Source organism: Canis lupus, chromosome 6, assembly GCF_003254725.2.
Source record: "Canis lupus dingo isolate Sandy chromosome 6, ASM325472v2, whole genome shotgun sequence".
Taxonomy (NCBI): Eukaryota; Metazoa; Chordata; class Mammalia; order Carnivora; family Canidae; genus Canis; species Canis lupus.
In genome coordinates this window covers 4,043,907-4,067,577 of record NC_064248.1, presented here as the reverse complement: position 1 = coordinate 4,067,577, position 23,671 = coordinate 4,043,907, and the positions used below count along the sequence as shown (strand labels likewise).

At 44.5% G+C, this 23,671-nt stretch overlaps 1 long non-coding RNA gene across 2 annotated transcripts in view; it reads left to right on the top strand.

Moving 5' to 3' along the window:
• The window catches only part of LOC112646114 (uncharacterized), a 36,639-nt gene extending 21,644 nt beyond the window's left edge, over positions 1-14,995 (top strand). Inside the window, exons 5-7 of one of the 2 annotated variants that reach the window (XR_003127472.3) lie at positions 2,495-2,531; positions 4,742-4,913; positions 14,858-14,995. This is a non-coding gene — a long non-coding RNA (uncharacterized LOC112646114). Of the gene's footprint in view, positions 1-2,494; positions 2,532-4,741; positions 4,914-7,308; positions 8,830-14,857 lie in introns of those variants that run through there. The other variant, XR_003127471.3, reaches the window with a different exon arrangement.
• The last annotated feature ends 8,676 nt before the right edge of the window (positions 14,996-23,671 follow it).

Sequence of the window (23,671 nt, the reverse complement as noted above, 5' to 3'; positions counted from 1 at the left end):
AAAGGCTTGTGTCTAGGGCAGTGGCCTACAAACCATGTTCGCTGGCAGGCCCAGGAGTCCCTCGGGTGTCCAACAGCTCCCACATTGGGAAAGGGTTGCTGAACTGGTAAAGCAAAGTCCTGCCAAAGTAGAACTTAGGGCTCCTGGGTGGCTCAGCTGCTGTAGCATCTGCCTTCGGCTTGGATCATGATCCCAGGGTCCTGGGTCCAAGTCCTGGGTTGGGCTCCCTGCTCAGTGCAGAATCTGCTTCTCTCTCTGCCTCTGCCTCTCCTCCTTGCTCATGACCACTCTCTTTCTCTCTCTCTCTCTCTCTCTCTCTCCCTCACTCTCAAATAAATAAATAAAAGTTCTAAAAAAATGTTTAAAGCAGAACTTAAAAGTGACCCTCACGATATATATTGGAACACAAGGCCCAGACAGAGAAAGCAACTTGCCCAAGGCAGGACAGCAAGTTACACATGTGGGAGGAGACCCGCCCTCCTGACTCTCAGTCTAATATCTCTAGGGCCAGAGACAGCAAAAGGAGTGTGAGCCTCGGGGCCAGAATGATCTCGATCTGAATCTGATCTCAGCCACTCTCTACTTACTCATCCTTGGTGTTACATTCTTCTGCAACATATCTAAGCCTGAGTCTTTTTCTTTTTCTGTTAAAAGAGGATGTAAAAACACCAGCCTTGCCTAAGGAGCTGGGCTATTACACCTGAAAACACCTTCGATCGATGAAATACACGCACACACAGGGCATAGGCGTGAACAGCATCTTTATCTTCAGAGACACTCATGAATACCTCATTGAGAATGTGCTTGTGACAATCACCACTGTGCCCAAGGGTGTTTCCCCAAGCTAGACAGTCTGGATTGCTCAGTTAAGGAAAAGCTCACTTCCTGCCCCTAACAAAACCACCACCCACAAGCCTTCCTGTTATGCGTAAACCAGTGTCTGTTTTGATGGCTTTGCACACACATACACACGCACGCATGCACACACACTCCTACTCTTATGATGACAACACACAGACCCAAAGATGTTGGAGGCGGCAATATCAGTGATCCCCCTACACACACGCACTCAAACAGCATAGATCCATGGGTACCAAAACATCTAGAGCCCTTCTACCCATATGGTCACCTCTTCTTTCTTGACCTTGTTAGAACCGACCAAACCAACTGATGGTAGGGAGGCAAAATAGACAGAACCCAGGTTTCTGACAGTCGTGATAAATATCAACTTGTAATAGCTGAGCAAAGTAACAGATTTGGAGGGGAGGAGCTGGAGAAAATATGGAATCAGTTGATTAAAGTAATGACTAAAGTGATACCTCATTGACACCTGAGATCCATGCTCCCTTCCTAGAGTGACGATACCCCGATTTTTATGGTCCTTCTTTCTGCAGTCAGTTCTTTCATTCATAGTTGATTGGATGCAATAGGACTGGCCTTACCCCCAACTCCACAACTGGGCTCTTATTAGCCAGGGGATGTGTCCCATTCCTCTGATCACGGCAGTTGGTTCTTGGATGGAGCAGAATGCAGTCAGGGCCCAGAAGAAAAAAGAGACATTAGCTGCACCAACTGGAAGAAACCATCCTTCTTCAGCTGATTCTATTTATTTATTTATTTATTTATTTATTTATTTATTTATTTATTTATTTTTCTTCCTTTATTTAAATCTTTGATGTTTGGGGGGCAGCTGGCTGGCTCAGTCGGGAGCACATGTGACTCCTGATCTTATGGTCATGAGTTTGAGCCCCACGTTGGGGGTAGACATTAAGATAAAGTTTTTTTAAAAATTAAAAAATCTTTGATATTTTGTTCATCATGGATTTTTGCACTCATTTTTATTTATTTACATAGAGCAAGAAAGTATTCTATACGTTGATTGCTGAGTGCTTTGGGTGTCCATTTAAATTTTGTATCCAAAGTGAGTGCCTCAACACCCTCAGCCTGGACTTGGCCCCATAGAGGTTTAGGGCTCATTGCTCATTTTATTTTATTTGATAAGAGACTTGTGAGTTGAGGTGAGGCTACCATATGAAGCTTTAGGAGGAAGCTATCATTCCATGGGACCAAGAGAAACCAATTCCCAGTTATTTGAGCTGCTGGATCAAGCTTTGCCTAAAGCTAACCCTACTATAAGCCAACCTGAGTTGTTTTCTGTGGCTTATAATATTCACACCAAAATAATACAAATTGACACAATGGCTAATTATAAGGAGCTAGTTTCTGGGATGTTTTGTAGACAGTGCTTCTAAAATCTGAGTAACACTGCCTCCTGTAAACATGTGGTCCACCAGCCAGAGCCAAAGTGCCCTTGTTGGCTGAGGTCAACTTTCCAAACAGCAACTTTCACTGTAGAGTGGTATTTCAGTTTATATTTTTTAGGCCCCTTTTATATGCCAAGTGCTGTTCTAAATACTCCTACACGTTATTTTTCAAATTCTTGTTTTGTCTCAAAATGGCATCAGGTCCTACTATCATTATCCATATTTTACAGGAAAGGAAGACAAAATGGAAGAAGAAAAGCCAGACCTGTGAGTTCTGAAGCCTGGGTTCTTAATGAGTATCCTGATACGACCTCAAGATTTTCTCTGTAGATGGGAAGAACACCCACTACATAATAGATATCTGCTCAATACATATTTGAGGAATGAATGAATAAGTTAATCATGAATTTGAAAGGTGAAATGTTAGCCATTTTGATATTCACTCATTTAATTTTAATTTGCCCCTCTCTGGAAATAGGATATGAACCATAGCCTCTCCTGGTTCAGTTTGGGTTAATAGAGGCTTTTTCTATTAAGGGACATGATTCTCAGGAGTTGCACATCAATGACAAATTTGAATACAAATTGTTGGAAAAGTGTACACAGATGGAATCATGGCTATAGAATCTAAATAAGTTCTGTTGCAAATTTGGTCTCCTTACTCTGAGGATTTGGGAAGGAATCAAACCAGGTAAAGGATTTTAAAATGTTTTGTCAACTGTAAGGCACATAAACAACTGATTATTAGTATGTGATTTGTATGTGTTTTTTTTTTTCTTTTTGGTTTATTTTCTTCACACAAGGACTTACCAGCCCCAAAGCCTAAATTGAATGTTAAATTTCTCTCACTCTAAGGCCTAGAGCAATCACTTGATGAGTATGTTTCTGAGACAAAAATCAATACAATCTTAGGAAATAAATTTATCTGACAAAGGTAAATATCACAGTTGAGAGTTCCGGGTTTTTAGCATTCTTAACCAAAGCAATAGATAAACAGACTCCTCCCAAAGTAAAGATGGAAATATAATTATTCAGTCTCTCCATGTTAGATTTGCCCAGAAATTGAAATATTGTTAGCAAACACGGATTTAAATTTTGTGCTCCAATGAATTGGTAGATCTCTTAGTTTATTGTTTTGATTTCTCTGCGTTCTACCACGGGGAAATTATGCAAACTCATACCGTACACAAAAAGAATACTGATAATTATGGAATTTGCCACTTAGCTTGAAGATAATTTCATGACTCTCTTTCGATCTATTGGCACGAGAGCCCAAGCATGTTTGCGTTGCTGCTGTTCTCAAGACCCGCGGTCAGATGCGTGTGCAAAGTGTGTATGAAATTGTACTATGCCAAGCCAACTGTTCAGCTCAGCAGATAATCAATTCAGGTGGTTTTCTCTGAGGGGCCAGTTCTTTCACTGACTTTGGTCATCCTGTAATCCAAGGTTGGAAGCCCACAGTTGAGTTCCAACTCCACGTGCAGATCAGAAGCCCTGGGAGAGCCTCATTAATGGTAACTCCAGGTCCCACCCAAAACTGTTGGGTGAGCGTCAGAGCCCAGGGAATCTGTCTTTAAACATGCCCTGTGGTGATTCCTCTGCCCTGCCAGATGGAGAACACTTCTGTTTCCATGACCCACAGGGGCCAGAAAAGACAAAAATAATTCAATCTTCTGTTTTAGCTGCACGACACCTGACTACTTTCATTTTGTTGTATTTACTTATTCAATTTTTTTTTTTTTTTTTTTTTTTTTTTTTTTTTTTTTTTTACAAAACCTGTTTGATCCTCTGGCTGCTATAATGTCAGGGAGATCCAAGCCCATAGGCTTTGCTTCCATCTGGAAAGTCTACACTGCTTAGACCCTGAAAGAATTGTATTGATCACAGAGTCTTAGAGGGCATCTGTTTCAAATGTCGCATCTGCTTTCTCCATCCTAATTCTACCCAGTGAGGCTTACTCTTCTCTCTGTTGTAAATAATAACCCATCCACTCCATGAAGATAGCAAGTATCTCTGTTAAACACCTCTTTTTACATGATCATCCCAAACATCAAAGGAGAATGGAGTGTAGCAGAAAACATAAAAGAAAGATATCTTTTAATCCTATGCTTGCCACCTGGTAGACTACAGAATCCCACTGACCTCAGTTTCTTTATCTGTAAATTGGGATTTGGTGGCATTATTATCATCTATTATACCTAACTTCTTGGGATTATGAGAATTAGATGAACTAACTCATATAAAATGTAGGTACCAAATAAGTGATGGCTCTAAAATCATCATTATGATATTAGGAGGTTTCCCAGACCTCTGAGTACTAGAGTTTTCTATTATATACAGCCTAATCTACCAATTTCTTGCTGAAAGTATGAATATAATCCCAGCTCTAGTTTGCCTTCAGCAGTGTCAAATAAACAGATTATTTTATTTAAGATTGGGAAGATCATATACTCCTCAAAATGCTTCTCTCTATTTAGACAACACCTGGAACATCACGATTATTTCTGGAAACCTCACTTTAAGAAGAATACCAACAAACCAAAGTGGTGGGGAAACGTGTCTGGGGAGATGTCGGAAACCAGGACCATGTCATACCAGAAATCATCTTTAGAAACCAGTATTCTCATATAGGAAAAGAAAAGCCATGGGGTAAGTATGACAGTTCTCTACAAATGTCTAAACAGCTGCCCCAATGATACCTACTGAAAGATCCTCAAGTAGTGGAATTAACTTGGAGCATAGAGCTGAGCCAGGAGGTCTCCCCAGCCCTGAGAATCTAAGGTGACTGGGATCCAGACTATTCCCCTTGAACTGAGCACTCTGCTTCTGTTTACCTAACAAGACACATGCGTTCATGTTTAAACAGTCATAGTACAGCACTGCCCTTTCTGAATACTCAAATATGCCTATGGTCCTTGCTGGGAACAGATAGCCTGAGAAGTACAAAGCTACCTCTATAATTCACATGAGAAAAGTGACCCCAAAGACACAGATGTATGAGTAGCAAAGGTCAGCCACCTTGGTGAGTGATTTAAGGGGGTCCAGAGCTCTTACCCTGATGATCATGATTACCAGTAAAGAGGAGAGGAGGTTCACACATAAAAAGCCTGGCTGCCCAACAAACTCGTGGCCCAAACTCTTGGCTGCCCAACAAACTCTGGTTTTCACAAGCTGAAAACCCATCCAGAGCAAAGTCAGGACTTTCCTTAATGTGAAAAGCAGACTGTTGTTCAACAGGAACAAAATCCCCTAAAGTCAGGAGAGAATAAGGAAGCTACTTTTTATTAAAGTTAATTTTCATGATATACAGTATGATGCAGTAGATTGAGAACTTCGAAATCTCTTAAAGCTATTCCATAAAAATATTACAAATTTTGTTTTGTGTGATGATGATAATAGTAACTGCATTAAAACTCATCTTTTCTGGGAAAATCAAAGTCTGACAATTTTTTTATGCACACTACAAAAATAAAGGAGTTAGCCAATCTGCATGTTATACATGAACCCTTACTACAAATGAGTTCCATGCTTTCTGCAACTCTCTATTATTTTATTCCCCAAATATATTCATGAGCGATGGTCTGAATGTGTCCCCTCAGAACTCATATGTTGAAATCCAACCCCCAGGTTGGTGGTATTTGAACATGAGGCCTTTGGGTGGTACTTAGGTCACAAGAGTGGAGTCCTCATGAATGGATTAATGCCCTCGTAAAAGAGGCCCCAGAGAGTTTTCTTCCCCTTCCATAGTGTGGGGGATGCAGAAGGAATTCTGAGACCAGAGAGAGAGCTCTCACTTGATCATGCACCCTGATCTTGGACTTCCAGCCTCTGGAACTGGGAGAAATAGATTTCTATTGTTATTCAGCTGCCCAGGCTGGGGTCTTTGGTGACAGCAGCCCAGACAGATGAAATCAATGGGAGAGCCAAACAGCGGAGCATGAAGGACTTGCACCCTTTGCTCTGGGTCCTGCCAGAGCCTGTGCCAATGAAAATGGCACAGTTGGCACCAAAACTCAAACCTGCTTCTCCTCCTGGTATGTTAGAGACTAAGACAGCCAAAGGCCATGAGGAGGACTAACTCAAGGCTACAGAATAAACTAGAGGTGGGGGAAGGGAGATGTCACGTTAAGAGCCAAGGTTAGAAAAAGTGATGCTAATGCCAGAAATGCCAAAATTTATGTATAAACTGAAAAAGAGACTTTCTGGAAAATCTATGATGTTCCAGATACATGGAAGGGCCCTCTCATACCAAGCAGAGCCTTGGCATTTGCAAAGTTAACTTGGGATTCCAAATATTAGTTTCAAAATCTTATGGGTAACCTGGAGCCCACAGCATGGTCACAAGTTAGATCTCCACATGGCAAGATGGCACCATCCCTTGGCCCAACTCCAAGAAGACATGATTTACAACATTCTGAGTTGGACAACATGGTAGCCCCATGGTATGGTTGGTGTATCTGCAGAGATCTAACCTGGTGAACAAACCTAACTCACTGCCTAGCATCTGTATCCTGATGCGGCGTTGATGCGCCCTCTATTAAGCATCAAATATGCCATAGCACTCGTGATGGGTAAGATATTCTGTGTCTTTGTAGGGAAAGAATAAGACCTTATGTATAAGCCAACTGCAAAGATGAAAAATAGGAATAAGGAGAAAGTGGAAATTTGTGTTGGGCAAATTCAAGGGTAAGATAGCACATTTGAAAGTTGCTTGCAGCCATCAAATACTCTATCAGGAATCAAGAGAAAATTTCTGAAACTGCTCAGCGAGTGTTCCAGCAAGAATTTATTTTAATTGCTTTATAAATTGCTTTAATCCTATATTTAGGGAATCATTAGGGGCTTAAAAGGGTCACTTAAAATTTTCACTTATGCTTAACTAAATTTTATGGAGAAAATTACATGTTTTAATAGTATTCACAGAATTGGGGACTTGCAAAGGTCTCGAGACATGTCCTTCTAAAATAGCAAAGGTCCGTGACTCAATATCACTTAATTTCCACAATAGTCATGTGAGGTAAAGATAATTATTCTCCTTTTACAGAAGAGGCAACTGACCCTCAGAGAATCTGAATTATTTGCCAAGCAAGCCATTCAAAGGAAGGATCCTGCTTCATCGATCTTTTCAACTCAAGGGGCTGCCATGTGCCAGCTCCTCGGCATATTATTTCAAGGGTTCCCAAAGTGTGGCCCCCAGGCCAGCGGCAGCAGCTTCACCTGGGGACTTGTGAGAAATGCAAGTTGCCAGGCCCTGCCCTAGAACCCCTGATTCCGACACACTGAGTACAGGGCCCAGCGACCTATGTTCTCACAAGCCCTCCAGGAGATTTCGATGTGCATAAAAGTGTGGGAAAAGCCTGATCTTAATTAAGAAAGGTGAATGGAGCTGCATGCAGCTGGAAAGGGCTAGATCTAGGTTCTTGAGAGTCCTGAGGCCAAAGTCAAAGGGAAGAGCCATAGTGAGAGGCCCAAGGGTACAAAGTTTCAGAGAGCTTGGAAAGTAGCATCCCAGCTATGGACTGACCCTTGATGGAGTCTCCCTACCTTGTGCAGTTTCTTAAAGGAGCCACCTGCCCTCAAACCCCAGTGGGGCAGGATTTGCCCAGGGCTGCCACGCTGCACCTCATATCTCTGCCAGCAACCTGCGTGGAATCCAGGGCCCTTCCCTGCCACGAACACAATTAGTCAAGTTTCCATTTTTCTCTCTTCCTCCAAAATCCCTCCCAGTGGGGGCCACCAGAGGAAAGAAAATTTCATCTTGCAACAAAACCAGATTTATCTGTGTTCTTTGCACAACAATACAATGAAAGCCCAAATGATTTTTCCACATTTGGTAGCACTTAGAAGCTTTTCATCAGCACAAGAATAAAGAAGAGAACTATTTTCCTCATTTCTGTTTACGGCAGCGATATGGCAGAAAGAAAACAATTTAAATCTATAAATTACGAAGATGCTTTTGACTTAAGACAAGCACCAAAGTTTCAGTCATTTATCTAGAATCACAGCTTGTCTGCGATGAAAAAGGCCCGAGAGATCGTCTGGTCGGTGCAAGATGATTTGCAGTTCTTCCCAGATACAGCTTCTTTTAAAGGGCTGTATCCATATTCTAATAGAGATCAGGAAAAAATACATAGCTTTCGTATCAAACCCATAATTTCACGGCTATTATTGCTTACGGTGAAGCTAAAGTTGTTATTCTGATAAAAATAAAAGTAGAGAGAAGAAGCAGGAAGGATAGAGCTCAACCTTTCCTTCCACTCCAATCTCCTGCCTCTACTTCCCATTGGCCAAAGCCAACTGGAAGCCAGAGGGCAAAGCAGTCAGGTGATCTGAGGGGTAAGGGCTAGCCTCTAGGACACAGGTGCCATAGAGGATGAGTCCTGTGGCAGGAAAGGCAACACCTAGTGTCTCTTCCACGTGCCCCTTTCACGGGTGCAGAGCTATCCGACCAGTAGACAGCATTGGGTGGGGAGTGGTGCTGTAGGGACATTCACCAGGCTGGTCAGAAATACTACCAGGGGTATCTGTAGATCTCAGAAAAGTTGTCTTCAGCTCTTTGCACCTCAGTTCCTTTATCTGAAAAGTGGTAAGATGATTTCTCTTTTGCAGGTTTGTTGCAAAGGTTATAGATTAACTGTAATATTGCTGCTAAACAGAAGATCCTCAATAAATCTAACACTATAATGCTAAGTGAAAAGAGACAGACACAAAAGGTCATACATTGTCTGATGTCATTTATAGGAAATATCCAGAATAAATAGCCATATAAAATTAATTATTAATATGAGTTGAACTGGGCCCCCCTTCACTTGCATTCAACCGATACTAATGGTTAATTTTGCATGGTTATTATGAATAGTGGTTATGTGAATTTTACCTCAAAAAGTTGGGGGGGAGTAATAACTAATTATTATGATTATTATTCTGAAAATCTGGTCAGGGGTTCATTATCTCAGGATCAGGTATAACATAAAAACACCTGTTAAAAATGAATTTTTCGTGGGCCCTGAAAACCACTCTGATTGATAATGCCCGCTCACCCCAAGTAACTTCAAGGGTGCGTGGAGGTATAGATTATGAAGGCTTCATGGGGACATTAAGAAGGTAATTAAAATGCTTGTTGAATATACTATTACCCTGCAAGGAGAACTGTATACAGTGTAGCATGTTCTAGAAAGCATATGCATGACATGGTAACCTATGCAATGAGTTTAATGTCTGTTAACTCCTCACTAAGGACATCTTGACAACAACACCTTTAGTTGGCTGGGAGTTTCCTGCTCTGCTGTATGCTGGCCTCATCTCCACCCTGTGTTGGCCAAATATTGCTGAGCCCCCCTCTCCTTGGGGTCTCATAACACTCTTGGGCCTTATAACTCTGTGCTGGAACCATGGCTTGTGTCTTTATCACTCAAGACCAAGGGAGGCTCTTGCTCAGGGCTAGCCACCAGCACATGGCAGGGAAAGCTCTAGTCTCAGAAAAAGACAGCAGCCTGGGAGGTGATTCTTGGTCCTTCATGCCCTTCCAGCCAGGCTCAAATTCACACTGGGGCCAAGTAGACCTTAGTAATCAGCCAAGGTTAGGGCTGAGGTGTGAGAGAAGAGGGGCAGGGTGCCATTATACCATCCTCTACCCTGACGCCCCACATGTGGCCCTACCTCTCAGAAAATATCCTGGAGACCCGAACACCTTTCTTCCCAGACTGTCTTCACTCCCCAACTTGCTCTTAGCTCATCTTTCTCTTTTTTCTTTTAAAAAGATTTTATTTATTCATTCATGAGAGACACACAGAGAGAGGCAGACACACAGGCAGAGGGAGAAACAGACTCTCTGTGGGGAGCCCGGTGGGGGACTCGATCCCAGGATCCTGGAATCACAACCTGAGCCAAAAGCAGAGACACTCAACCACTGAGCCACCCAGGTGCCCCTTTCCTCTCATATTTTTCATTCCACTTTCTACATTTGCACCTTTATTAGTGACCTGTTGTGGTTTAACAAGCCACCAAAATTGAACGGCTGAGAACAACAATCACTTTCTGTTCACGGTTCTGCAATTTGGGCTGAACTCAGCTGGAAAGCTTTTGTGCTGGCCTCACAGGAGGTCATTCAAGCATCTGTGATCATGGACATGCAGGAGCTCACTGAAAGCTGGATGGCCTCACGTACACACCTCAGGTTCCTGGTGACTGTTGGCTGGGGAGATTCAGTTCATCTCTATGTGGCTTCTCCAACAGGAAAGCCCAACTTTCTACACGATAGCAGCCACATTTTATGAGGGCAAGTTCTATATTTGCAGAGTCCTATCAGCCAAAGAAGTCATGTGGCCAAACCTACAGTCAGTGTGGGCAGGCAATACAGAAGTACACAAGGCATAGGTACCGGGAGTCATGATCCATGAGGGACCATTGATACTATGATTTATTTCACCATTCCAAAGATCGAGTTAAGTCAGAGGAAAATACCAGGGGACAGAAAATGAAAACTGAAGTCATCACACATGTTTAAGGACTGACTGTGTGCCAGAAATTATGCTCATTGCTAGAGAAACCAAACTAAGTAAGAAATTCGCAGTCTAGCAGCACCTGGGTGGCTCAGTAGGTTACGTGTCCGACCCTTGATTTTAGCTCAGGTTATGATCTCAGGGTCATGAGATCGGGCCTGCTTAAGATTCTCTCTCTCTCTACTTCCGCCTCTCCCCCTGCTCTCTCTCTCTCTTAAAAAAAAATCATCAGTTGAAATTAGAAGAAATACACAGTCTAGTGGGCATGTATAAGAAAATAAATCAGGGCAGCCTGGGTGGCTCAGCGATATAGCACTGCCTTCAGCCCAGGGCCTGATCCTGGAGACCCAGGATCGAGTCCCACGTCAGGCTCCCTACATGGAGCCTGCTTCTCCCTCTGCCTGTGCCTCTGCCTCTCTCTCTCTCTCCCTGTGTCTCTCACAAATAAATAAAGAAAATCTTAAAAAATAAAAAGAAAATAAATCATAATGCAGTATGAAAATAACAGGTGTAATTAGCACTAAAGAGGAAGTGATGACTCTGTTGGGGTCATACCCATGCTTAGAGCTCTTCAAGGGCCTCATCGTACTCGGAATAAAATCCAAAGACTCTATAAAAGCCTAGGAGAGCTGACATGCACTGTTTCTGCTTGATTCCCAACCTCTTCTCCTGCCTCTCTCCTCTGACAATCACACCCCCCAGGATCCAGCCACACTGGACTTCTTATGGGTCTCCGAAGGCCCAAGATTCATTCCAGGCTATGACCTTGACCAAACCCTTCCTTCTTTCTTAAACATAACCCCCTGACCTCGAATACCGAACTCCAGTATATCAATCAGGGTCCACTCATGGAAAACCACACACACCCAGGACTTCAATGGAGGGACTTCAGTTAGTTTTACAATGGTGTTAGAAGAGCAGGAAGCACAAATGGGGAAAGCAAGGCAACCCAGAGATTTACAAACTGCAGAAAGTCACTGCATCAGGGACAAGAGGGAGAGACAAAGGGAGGAGGTGGTGTTATGGGGCTCAGGAGCTGAAAGTATAGAGGAAGGGTCTGTGCAACAGATGGTGGGACCATGGAGAGAAATATTCACTGGAAGTATAGAGGTCACTGCAGAAATACTCCCCTAAAGTTGAGAGAGAAGGAGGACTACACGTTGATGGTCTCTTTTCCCACCCTCCAAACCCCTGCCAGTGCCTCTCACTTGTCAAATCAAGCCAGAAACCATTTGGAAAAGGAGATGGGGAATTGTAGTTCACAGGGGTCAGTCCCTTGCAAGGTAGAATAGAGCTGAGGAAGAGCAGGCAATAAATTTGAGAGCAAATCAGCCAATGCCCTCCATATTGCTGACTCCTGTTTACCCTTCAGGATCAGCTTTTTTTTTTTTTTTAAGATTTACTTATTTATTTTAGAGAGAGATAGAGCGAGCACAGACTGGGGGGGTGCAGAGGGAGAGGGAGAGAAAATCTCAAGCAGACTCCCTGCTGAGCGGTGAGTCCAACATGGGGCTCAATTCCATGACTCTGAGGTCACAACCTGAACCAAAATCACAAGTTGGACACTCAACTGACTGAGCCACCCAGGCGCCCCCCAGGCTCAGCCTTAAGTCATCTCCACAGGAAGCCTTCCTTGGAAACACTAAGTTAGATCTTCCTCACCCCTCTCCTCTATCACAAAACTTGCTTGCTCATTTCCTGCCTGGAGTTTGATAGTTTGGAGATTTATTTGTTGAAACCACAGTGAGATACCACCATACACCTATTAGAATGGCCAAAGTCTGGAACACTGACACCATCAAATACTGGTGAGGATGCAGAGCAACCAGAGCTTCAATTCACAGCTGGCGGGAAGGCGAAATGGCACAGCCACTTTGGAAAACAGTTTGGTGGTTTCTTATAAAATTAAACATACTCTTACCATATGATCCAGCATCGTGCTCCAAATCAGCCAAATTCTGATTTCTTCATGGTTTATTCCAAGAAAGGCTGTGTGCAACCAGAAGCAGCCCACAGCTCATGCTCCCACACATATGGGAATAGTTAAGGGGTTTCCCTCTTCTCTCCAACTCCACTCCCAACGAAGATTGATTGATTGATGATTGATTCACTTTTTATGTTTTATTTAAATTCAATTTGCCAACATATAGTAGTACAACACCCAGTACTCATCTCATCATGTGCCCTCCTTAATGCTCATCACCCAGTAATCCCATTAAAAGAAATATTACAAATTCAGCTCTAGACCTTTGCCACTTGGTGTTTGAAGCCCATCTTCTACCTGACTCTAGTGCATGAAATTTAGGTACTTCATGAGGGAGGAGTCATCAAGATATCATGCTCCAAGGCCAGTCTTGGCAGAATGTCCTGATCATGATTTGAACAGCTGTGATGAGTGAGAGTTCTCTCTTTTTTTAATATTTGAAAAATGTGTGCATGATCTGAAAAACATAATAATCAAATGCTAACTTCAGATGAACAAGCAAAATATATTCCTTAAAAAGTTAAACATAGAGATACCCGGTGTCTCAGCAATTCCACTCATGAGTATATGCCCAAGAGATTGAGAACTTATGTCCATGCAAGAATTTACACGGGCATGTTCATGGCTGTATGATTCGCAATAGCCAAAAGGTGGAAACAACCCAAATATCCATCAAATGATGAATGGAAAACAAAATATGGTATATCTTCGCAATGGACTATCATTTAGCTTTTAAAAAGAAAGGAAACATACTGATATATACTATAGCATGGATGACCCTTGAAAGCACCATGCTGAATAAAAGAAACCAGATACAACAGGCATGTAGCATATGATTCCACTTATATGAGATGTCCAAAGGAGGCAAAACCATAGAAGCAGAAAATAGATTAGTGGTTGTAGGAGCTGGGGGAGTGAGAATAGAGACTGCTAATGGGTTTGAATTTTCTTCTGGGGTGATGAAAATGTTCTAGGATTACATAGTGGTGATGGTTGCACAACCTTGTGGCTATATCTGCCCCCCAAAAATTGATGATATACTATGATATGTTGAATTTTATGGCATGTAAATTATATTTCTATTTAAAAATCTTTAAGAAACTAGCAATATGTCTATCACATCTCTGGGTTAACACACTGAGTCCATTTTCATAGTCATAACATGTTTTAAGCAGTGTTCAAGGTAAGAAAATGGCACATGGGAACCTAGCAAATCATTAATATGGTCAGTGTTTTGAGGCAGGGAGCCCTGAGAGCTTATCATTTCCTCTTTCTTTTCTTTGTTTGTTTGTTTGTTTCTTTCTTTCTTTCTTTTTCTTGAGAGAAGAGAGAAAGAGAATGAGCTGGGGGATGGAGGGCAGAGGGAGAGAGAGAATCCTAAGCAGGCTCCATGTCCAGTGCAGAGCCTGATGCAGGGCTCAGTCTCATGACCCTGAGATCATGACCTGATCTGAAATCAAGAGTCAGACACTTAACTGACTGAGCTACCCATACACCCTGAGAGTTTATCATTTCTTATCATTTCCTACTCACATCTTATCACTTCTGGTAGTGATCATTAACATGCTTTGAGATCATTAACATGACTATGTGTCCAGAGCTTTTCCAAGAACCACTTGTATGGAAATGCGGGGAATTCTCTCAACAACCCGGTGAGGTTGGATCTAGTATTATTATCTTTATTTTACAAATGAGGAAACTAGACACCAGGAGAGTTATGTGCCCCAAATCACGGAGCCAGAACATATCAGAGAGGCAGTGATCCAAGGGAGTCTGGCTCCAAGCCTCTGTTCTTATATCTACCGCACTGGACTGTCTTTCAATGCCACAAATGCTGTTAATATTGCTATACGTCATCACATTCAGTGTTAAAAAAAGGATCTTGGGCTAAATTCAGATTCTTTAAGTATTTATCCACCTCCTAACCAATTTTCATGTTTTTCATAAATACTGCCTTAGAGGAGTGTATTCAATGTTCGAAGAAAAGCAAGAGTACACCTTATATTACCCATGCTTTATCGTTTTCAAAACATCTCCACGTATAATATTTGATCTTTGCAAAATTCTTCAAAGTAGAAAAAATAGAAATGATTATTCCTGTGTTTCAGATGATAATAACATGAGGCTCGGAAGAGTGGAGATGGAATTTGAACTAAAGTCTCCTGGCTTTTAACCTTCTATACAACCTGCTGTCTACCAACTGTTTGGGGATGATATCATCATAATACTTTGGCCAATTTGACAAATGCTGTTTTTGTTATCCCTGTTTTTATAAAAGGCAGCATACCACTGCCCTGCATCCAGCTAGAACCTTTTCTTTCCCTCCCTTCCTTCCTTCCTTCCTTCCTTCCTTCCTTCCTTCCTTCCTTCCTTCCCTCCTTCCTAAAGATTTTATTTGTTGATTTATTTGTGAGAGACACACAGAGAGAGGAAGAGACACAGGCAAAGGGAGAAGCAGGCTCCCTGTGTGGAGCCTGATATGGGACTTGATCCCAGGACCCTGGGATCAAACCCTAAGCAGAAGGCAGATAGATGCTAAACCACTGAGCCACCCAGGTACCTATCTTTCTTTCTTTCTTTCTTCTTCTTTCTTTCTTTCTTTCTTTCTTTCTTTCTTTCTTTCTTTCTTTCTTTTTCTTCCCTTTTTTTCTTTCTTCTTTCTCAGAAGTTCAAGCAGGAGTAACTCTAAGCTAGCCATCATTATTTCCAACATTGAATAAAATATTCCAATGACCGGTTTTACACAACATATCTACAGTAAAGGTAAGAAAGAAAATGATCCCTGATTCTTCTTGGCATCAATGTTCTTCATCTAACTGGAGGTTGGGATGGCCATGGGACAAATATGTGGACTGTGTCTGTCTCCAGAAACAACACAGTGAAGGAGGGGAGCCTCTTGCCCCCTTGTTCAGAATTACAGGAAGGAAGGAAGATTTCAGACCTCTCACAGGCATCCTATCCTGAAGATCATATTTCCCTTTATGTTTTCACAGCCAGGAAATCCCTCTTCAAATCTAAGTAAATCCTTCTTTCTCTTCTCTAAGCCCTCATCTTGTTCTGTTTTCCAGAAAGAGAGTGAGAAAAAAAAAAAGAGAGAGTGAGCAGCTGGGTTCCTGAGAAGAAGCAACCCCTGAAATCTGCCCGCCCCAGCAGGCTATGGGATTCCAAATATTTCAGTGTCAGACATCTGAGTGTTAATGACCTTCCCATGGCTCCCTCATTGACACAGATGGGTGCAAAGCCAAGCTGGCTCAGTGTTACAGGAAGAGAAAACAAAAAACAGGCCACAGACCCCCCCCCCCAGAGGGTGCTAACACCACTCCAGATTCTCATACGTTGCTTGTTACCATTCCTCGCTGTACCTCTGCATTCTGCTTTCAGCCCCCACCCCAACTACCCCCCACCCAGACACCCACAGGGGCAAAGACACACTCACAAACACAAACAGAAACTCTGGATTTGCCCACCCACCCACTCTCTCAGCTCTCTCACCCCATCCTACCCATCCAGCTCCATTTATTTCCTCTTGGCTATTGGACCACTCCCTCCTTCTTTAGTCCAAAACTAAAGCCTCCTCTCCACAGCCACATGTCTAGTCCACTCTCTTATCCAGAACTGGGGTTTCTCAGGACAATTTTGTACAACCAACACTTATTCATGGAGCCCATGGTACTCTTCCAGAGTGGACAGTGACTGGGAGAAGCAGAGTCCGCATTACTCACCACTGACAGGATGACGGAGGGACTGGTAAATGCAGAGCAAACATTCTGTATGTGTTTGGTACCCCCTGACCAATGATGCAAAAGAAAACCTTAAGAGTTGGACACTGGTCTTTTCAGAAAATCCACCATGTATAGGAGGGCAGTTAGCTGGAACGAGATCATAAATATGATCATAGTAATATAAGTATGTTGTAAAAGATATATGATCAAATTATATAATGACTATAATGACCTAATAAATACAGCTCATAGATTAAAAAAAATAGGTTATAAAAAAACAATCCAGCTAACCAGAGATAGTCCTGGATCCCAGTCATTGTGATTCCTAGGGATCTAGGGTCACTGAAGGACTTGAATCAACATGACCTTGTCCCCATGCTCCTCTCATGGACCTTGAGAATCTTCACTCTACTCCTCCTTCTGCAAATGGAATGTTATGGTGAGCACTCCCATCCCAGGCTCCAGATCCTCATCACCAGATTCCTACCCCCCACCCCCAGGACTGGATTAGGGATAGGCAAAAAGACTTGTAAAAAGGGTTTTTGACCAATCACAGAATAGAAGGGTCATAACCCTATAATCCCATACACAAAGCCCTCAGTCTGGGGTAAAGCCCCAGAGAGCCACCAGCCCTTTATCTTTATGTATCACCAACTTGGGCAATTACTTACTGTTTTGTAATTAAATTCACTCAGGAAAATGGGATCATTACTGTGAGGAGTAGCTAGCCAGCAAAGGGCAAAAGCGTGCTTTCAGCCAGATGGCAGGGAATTCCCAAGGATGTCAAGAGAAAATTGCACGTGAGTACCTGCGAGGCAAAACTCATCCCTGAGATGGGCTCTGCACTTTCACTACCATAAAGGAAGTGGTAAAGCATAGGAATTAAACACGGTCGCAGAAAGCCATCATTTCCAGGCAAACGTAGACAGATTTTGCAGGTCAGGTTGACCAACACTACACAGGTCATTATGGCTTATTCTTTTCCATTCTGTCCCAGTTTGAGGGGAACGGGGGACAGAGCATCTTTTACAAAAGCTTCATTTTTACATTTCTTTTTTGCACGCTGAGCTTCTGCTCATAGCAAAAAGGCACTCAAGAATAGTGTCTGTTTCAAATTAGTGAATATAGATGCCCAATATGCTGACAGTCGTGTGGAAGGAATGTACAAGGAATGTACAAAACCTACCATTATGAGGTCTGTATTGGAGGCTACTGATGAGATGGAACAAGGATGAGGCCACTGAGAGTAATAAACAGAGCATACCTTCTATTGAGTGTTGGCACTGTCTCCACAGGGAGGCAACTGGATGCCTCCGAGAGAGCCTGGTCATCTGTCTCTTCCCACAGATAGCAACTCGGGTATGAGGGTGTGGAACTGGGATGGGGTCACTGGACAGCGCCCGACAGTCCCGGGGCATGTGCTCGCCTGGGCCAGAGCCCATCCAGCATATTCCTGAAAACATGCAAAACCCCGAACAAGGAAAAGGCATCATTCCTGCGTCAGAACGACCCCGATTTTCATTTATTTGCATGAAATAAAGCCCCTTACTGTTAAGCCCACGAGGTCAGAGGACAAGAGGAGGTAGCACAGATCCCCACAGGAAGGCAAGGCCCGGGAGCTGACCTGGATGAGTCAACCAGCCTGGTGGTCCAGTTAGCAAGCTCTGATCATAGGCACAGAAAAAAAACATTTATGGGCGATGACCCTTCCATAGTTTCCACCGCATGGGATTGTTAGGACAACTCTGATGTACAAGCATTGGGACAGATGCTCAGAAAAGTGCCTTGCCTCTGCTCACGTTGCTGGGAATCGGGAGAATGGTTCGCCCCAGTCACCTTCCAAACACAGGGTGTACTGACGCAACTCAGCTGCCTCCCCGAGCGACGCTACCTGACTGCTGCCCGGTTGCCATGTTCTTGAAATGCTTGGGGTAGACCATTCAGAGTATAAACCATGGTCTGAGTGATCCCCACTGGGTAATGAAGGAAGACCATGCTTACACTGGGGACGGCTGTTCCAGTTGACCTGCGCAGGGGTGACGATGGCCAGGATCAAGGGACAGGACCAGGGGCCAACCCATGAAACTGAAAGGAGTGAGCAGGAGGCATGCCAGTGGCCAAGTCATGGAAGCAGACAGGCTGCCAATCAGTGGACTGAAATGAAGCAAAAGGCCAGGCCTGCAGGTGGCCCGCGGCACCCTGCGCAGCAGACACAGCACGCCAGCCCTACACGGCAACTGGAGGCAAGGAGGAGCTCTGTGTCATTCTAGAAACACTCTCCCTGGGGGCTCCCAGTGCTGGGATGGTAGGCAACAAACTCGAGCCTCTCTGGAATTCCTTCCCCTTGGGACGACCAAGATCCGCCGGAGCATCTCCAATGCCAGCTATCCGGGCCACTGACTGAGGTGATGTCAACCCCAGGGCCTTATTCAGCCCAACACTCCCTTTGAGTTCACCCCCAGGCCCTCTGCTGAGCGCCAGACCCTTTGAGGCAGGTCCAAAGCTCTAGAGCATCATGGTGATGGAGCTTCCTCCCGGCGACGTGTCCCCAGCCCCTCACCGGAGACGCGGGCAGATGCCCCTGTGTTAAACTGTCAGCGATCGTGAAACGGCTCACTTTTGAACTTCTTTGCCAACCTGGGGAGAATCTTCATTCCAGCTCCTTAGGACTTCCCGCTTCCACTTTTTCTTTCTGGTAACAAGAGCGGTGAAGTTCTTTCTTTCTTCTTTTTTTTAAGATTTTATTTATTTATTCATGAGAGACACACAGAGAGAGGCAGAGACACAGGCAGAGGGAGAAGCAGGCTCTATGCAGGGAGCCCTATGCGGGACTCGACCCCAGGACCCCGGGATCACACCCTGAGCCGAAGGCAGGCGCTAAAGTGCTGAGCCCCCCGGGTGCCCCAAGAGAGGTGAAGTTCTAACGATGTTTTCATGCTGCTGCGAATAAGAACATCCCTCCGGTTAGTTTTTCTACAGATAAGGCTGTAACATCACTCTCCAACTCGGGAGCAGAGAGGGTTTCCAGCGGCAGCAGCTGGAAAGGTGATAAGTAAATGGAAAAGCTGTGTGTCAACAGCGATACTTCGCAGCCCACAACTTCTTCACCGGGCGCCTTTGAAGCCAGCTTCTCCTGCAAGCATTTGTTTCTTTGCAAGAACAGAATGTTTGAGAACCAAAATTAAACAAAGATTTTGACCGTATGGTTAAACATAGTTTGTGATAATCAACTAGGGAGCCGGCGGCTTGCAGCTACCCCGAGCGCGCTGGGGGAATGCGAAATCTCCTGTCACCAAACAGCCTCCCAGGTCTTGACAGTGGACAGGTGCAAGAAGTTAATGACCAATTTTCAAATCATCCGCCCCTTTTTTAAATGCATTTGCCACCCAACCATTCTTCATGGCATTTAATCACGTGTTGGTGTTTCAAAAGGCACTCCAGAATCTGGCGGGGCTCAGAGTCTTCACTCTGAATACAAACTTCTAATGTCACCAGAGGTGGGTCTCGCCGCCGCTGGCCCTGCCTCCCTGCTGTCTTATTTCAAGCCAGCAGCCAGAATGATCCTCCAAAAGTGGGACAGCTTGAGTCACTCTGTGTTCAAAATCTTCCAAAGCATCCCTTTAGCAGTCAAAGCAAAATCTGAAGTCCCGACTAAGACTTCCGAGACCACCAGTCCTCTCCCATCTCTTTACCTCTGACCTTCTCTCCCTCCTCCTCCCCCTTCCTTCATCTCCTCTCTGTCTCTGACCCTCTCTCTACACCTGTTCTGTGCACATCCTAAAACAAGCTCACTGCACACTCTGTGTTTACTACCCCCTCTCCAGAGAAGTATTCCCTCTCTACCATCAGTTTCAGCATCATCTAGTCCCTCACCTCATTGAGATCTGGACACGAATATCCCCTTAGCTTCTGTAACAACCCTACTTAAGCCTGCACACTTCTCCCCACCTGGACCCCATACACCCCCAGCACATGCCCGCATGCATATGCATTCCTCACCTCCTTCATTGCTCCTTCTTCCCTCCAATCATTTAGCTAGCACTGCATTCTTCTGTTCTTTTTTTTTTTTAAGATTTTATTTATTCACTCATGACAGACACAGAGAGACAGAGAGAGAGAGAGACAGAGAGAGACAGAGAGAGAGAGAGGCAGAGACACAGGCAGAGAGAGAAGCAGACTCCACGCAGGGAACCTGACGTGGGACTCGATCCTGGGACTCCAGGACCACACCCTGGGCTGAAGGCGGCGCTAAACCACTGGGCCACTGGGGCTGCCCCATTCTTCTGTTCTTTATTTATCCCTTCTATCCCCCTCCCCCAGGAGGGCAAGGCTTTATCTATCTCTTTCAGTGCTAAACCCCAATCACCTAAGATCAGCACCTAGAACATGGTGGGTACTAAGGAGTATTTGTGGGATCATTAATGCGTATGCCTGCCACCTCGAAGTTGCTTGAAGAATTCGACTTCTGGCTTAGTTTTTCAAATGTGGATTGATCCAAGGCCTGGGAGTTGTCCAATTGGCTCAGGAGAGAGGGTATATAATTCTAGTCAACCATCATCCATTAGCCCACTGCATGAATTTCAGAACCCCTCTTGCTGTTGGAATAAGCACTGGCCACTTTATATTTTGTGTATTTACCCAACAACCCTCTTTGGACAGTGAGTTCCCTGAGGGCAGGAGTTCTATTTGTTTATATGCCTTGGGTAAATGATTCCGATGTATCAAGTACTGGGCCAGACACTCATGATATAGAAATGAGATATAATGTTGCTTTAAGGTGCTGCACACCTTTGGGCAGGCTGGGCCACACCCATAAAGTTGTGCAGTACACAACATGCACAATGGTATGTAACAGTCCTTTCATATCCTTTTGCTGCACTGCGGGTGACCTAGTTTATGTCTAATTAAATAATCTCCTCAGATTATTGTTTTATACTTGAGTGACAGCCATGAAAATGTGCCTTGCAAGGACTGTCACTGACCAAGGACCTTGGCTGCTCAAATGCTCCAAAATCTGTTGCCTAATCCATGCTCCCCACCGATGCCTACACGTGTAGCAATCCTACCCGGAAACCCCTTGTCCAAAGAGAGGTGATGGGTAAATACTCAGGCCTATTCCTGGGAGGAGATACATAGTCCTCCAATGGCCAACTCGAGGACTTCTTGGTAGCTTTACCAAACCTTCCAAACCTTCCTAAGACTATACAATCTAGGACGCTGTCATCCACCTTCCTTCCCTCCCTCCTTTGCTCAGGGTCTGATGGCTCCCCTAGGCTTCTCCAGCTGCTTCCCCCAAAACTCACAGGTGTTTTTACTAGAAAATCCTTGCACGTGTAATCCTGTCTCCACTTCTGCTTCCCGGAGGAGCAGGACCAACCCACCTTTCCTGACTTCCCAGCTCTAGTTTCAGTTCCCTATATGTTCCCCAAATAGAGCAAGCTTCCCAAAGAGAAAATTAGATCATGTTTCCCCCTTACCCCAGATTCTTTGCTGGCTATTCATCACTCACAGGAGAAAAGCTAACCTGCTGAGTGTGACATATAAGCACATGAGGTCCTTCGTGCATGAGTCTTTGCTGACTTCCCTGGACCCTCCCAATCTTCACTGCCTTGCATTTTATGCTTCAGCAGCTCCAAAAACTATAGTTCCCCAAAGGGCCATGGCTCTCTAGGCTGCTTTATTTTCAGCACATTTCCCTCTGCCTAAAGAGCCTCCCTATCCAAAACTTCCATGCCCACACACACACACACACTCGAATGCACACACACACACACACACACACACCTTTCTGTGTTCAAGATGCAGCTCCAGTGGCATGTACTCCATGGAGCCTTCCGTGTGCCTGTCAAACTGACTTGGGTCCTGAGCTCTAAGAAGTTTCCTTTCCAGATCCCCTCCCCGCACAGCATTTATGGACTTCCTCCTCACTTCTTGGGGGAGCTCCTCAAAGGCAGTGACTAGGAGGGGACCCCAATGGGCTGTCGGCTGAGACCCCCGGTTTCCAGGGACTGCTTTATCATTCCAACCCACGGATGGCTTCCCTGGCCCCCCGGACACCTTATTTAACATGACCTGGATCCCCTCATCATAGCTGAGTGAACCAGATGTGGGTACACAGTCTTTGAACCAGTTAGTTTCCTTTCCAGGTATATGGCTTTTGACCCAAGAGAAAGACTCCCTTTGGGTGGCTGGATCTGCAAAATATGATCTCCCACCATTTGTGAGAAACGGAAGAACAAAGCCAGCATATGGAAAGAAGCAGAGATGGAAGGTGGTTCTAATGCCTTGCTTCTTGCACCTTCCCCCTTGCTTTGGTGACACACCCTGATATCCTTACAAGAAACTTTGCCTTGCTGATAAGCTAGTTTGAGAAAGACAAGTCATCTCTTGTCCAAAGTGCCTGGCATGTAGTAGACACTCAATAAATATTTGGAATGGAACAAACAGAGGAATGAATCAGTGGGTGGGTGGGTGGGTGGGTGGGTAGGAAGTTCATGGTGGAGGGCAATGCTGCCTATCTTTGATAGAATTGGACAATCCGAGAGAAGGATGAAGACAGGCCTCTGTGACAAGGCATCACACTGGTATTAAGAGACCCAGAGAGAGATTCAAGGTAAATGTCATCATAGAGCATCCCACACAGCTGCAGGAGGACCTGAGAGGGAATTAATAACTTCCAACCCCACCGGGATGTCTTGGAATCAGCCACACTGCCAGCGAGCAGGTGCTTCCACTATTGCCCCAACTCAGCAAGGCCTGGCTGTCTGGGCAGGGCTTTGCAGAGAAGCCAGTCTGGAATGCCTAGTGATGTTTCACACTTGTCCCAGGGCCTCTGCCTTCAAATTCGGTGACATGGCCCTTTTGGGGACACGTGTCTTAGTAGGCAAGAGTGGATTTGTCCCTGTCATTGGAGTACTCACTCTAGCCCTGAGCATTGGGCAGTGCTGGTTCCTCCACCCAGGGCCAGGCTCCTAAGGGTGTTTCCTCCCTCCCACTGCATCAGCTCTTGCAGGTATGCCTTGTGGTGACAGCTTCTGTCCCCCACTACGGCAGGTCCTACCTGCAGAGTACTCGGCAGAGCTGGGCTCTTAGTAAGTGCTCAATAAAGACAACTAAGTCCACCTCGGCCTCAGTTCCCTGTCAGTAGACTGAATTAAATTGGAGCAGAGGCTTTCTGAGGTTTTTTCCAATTCTGAATGT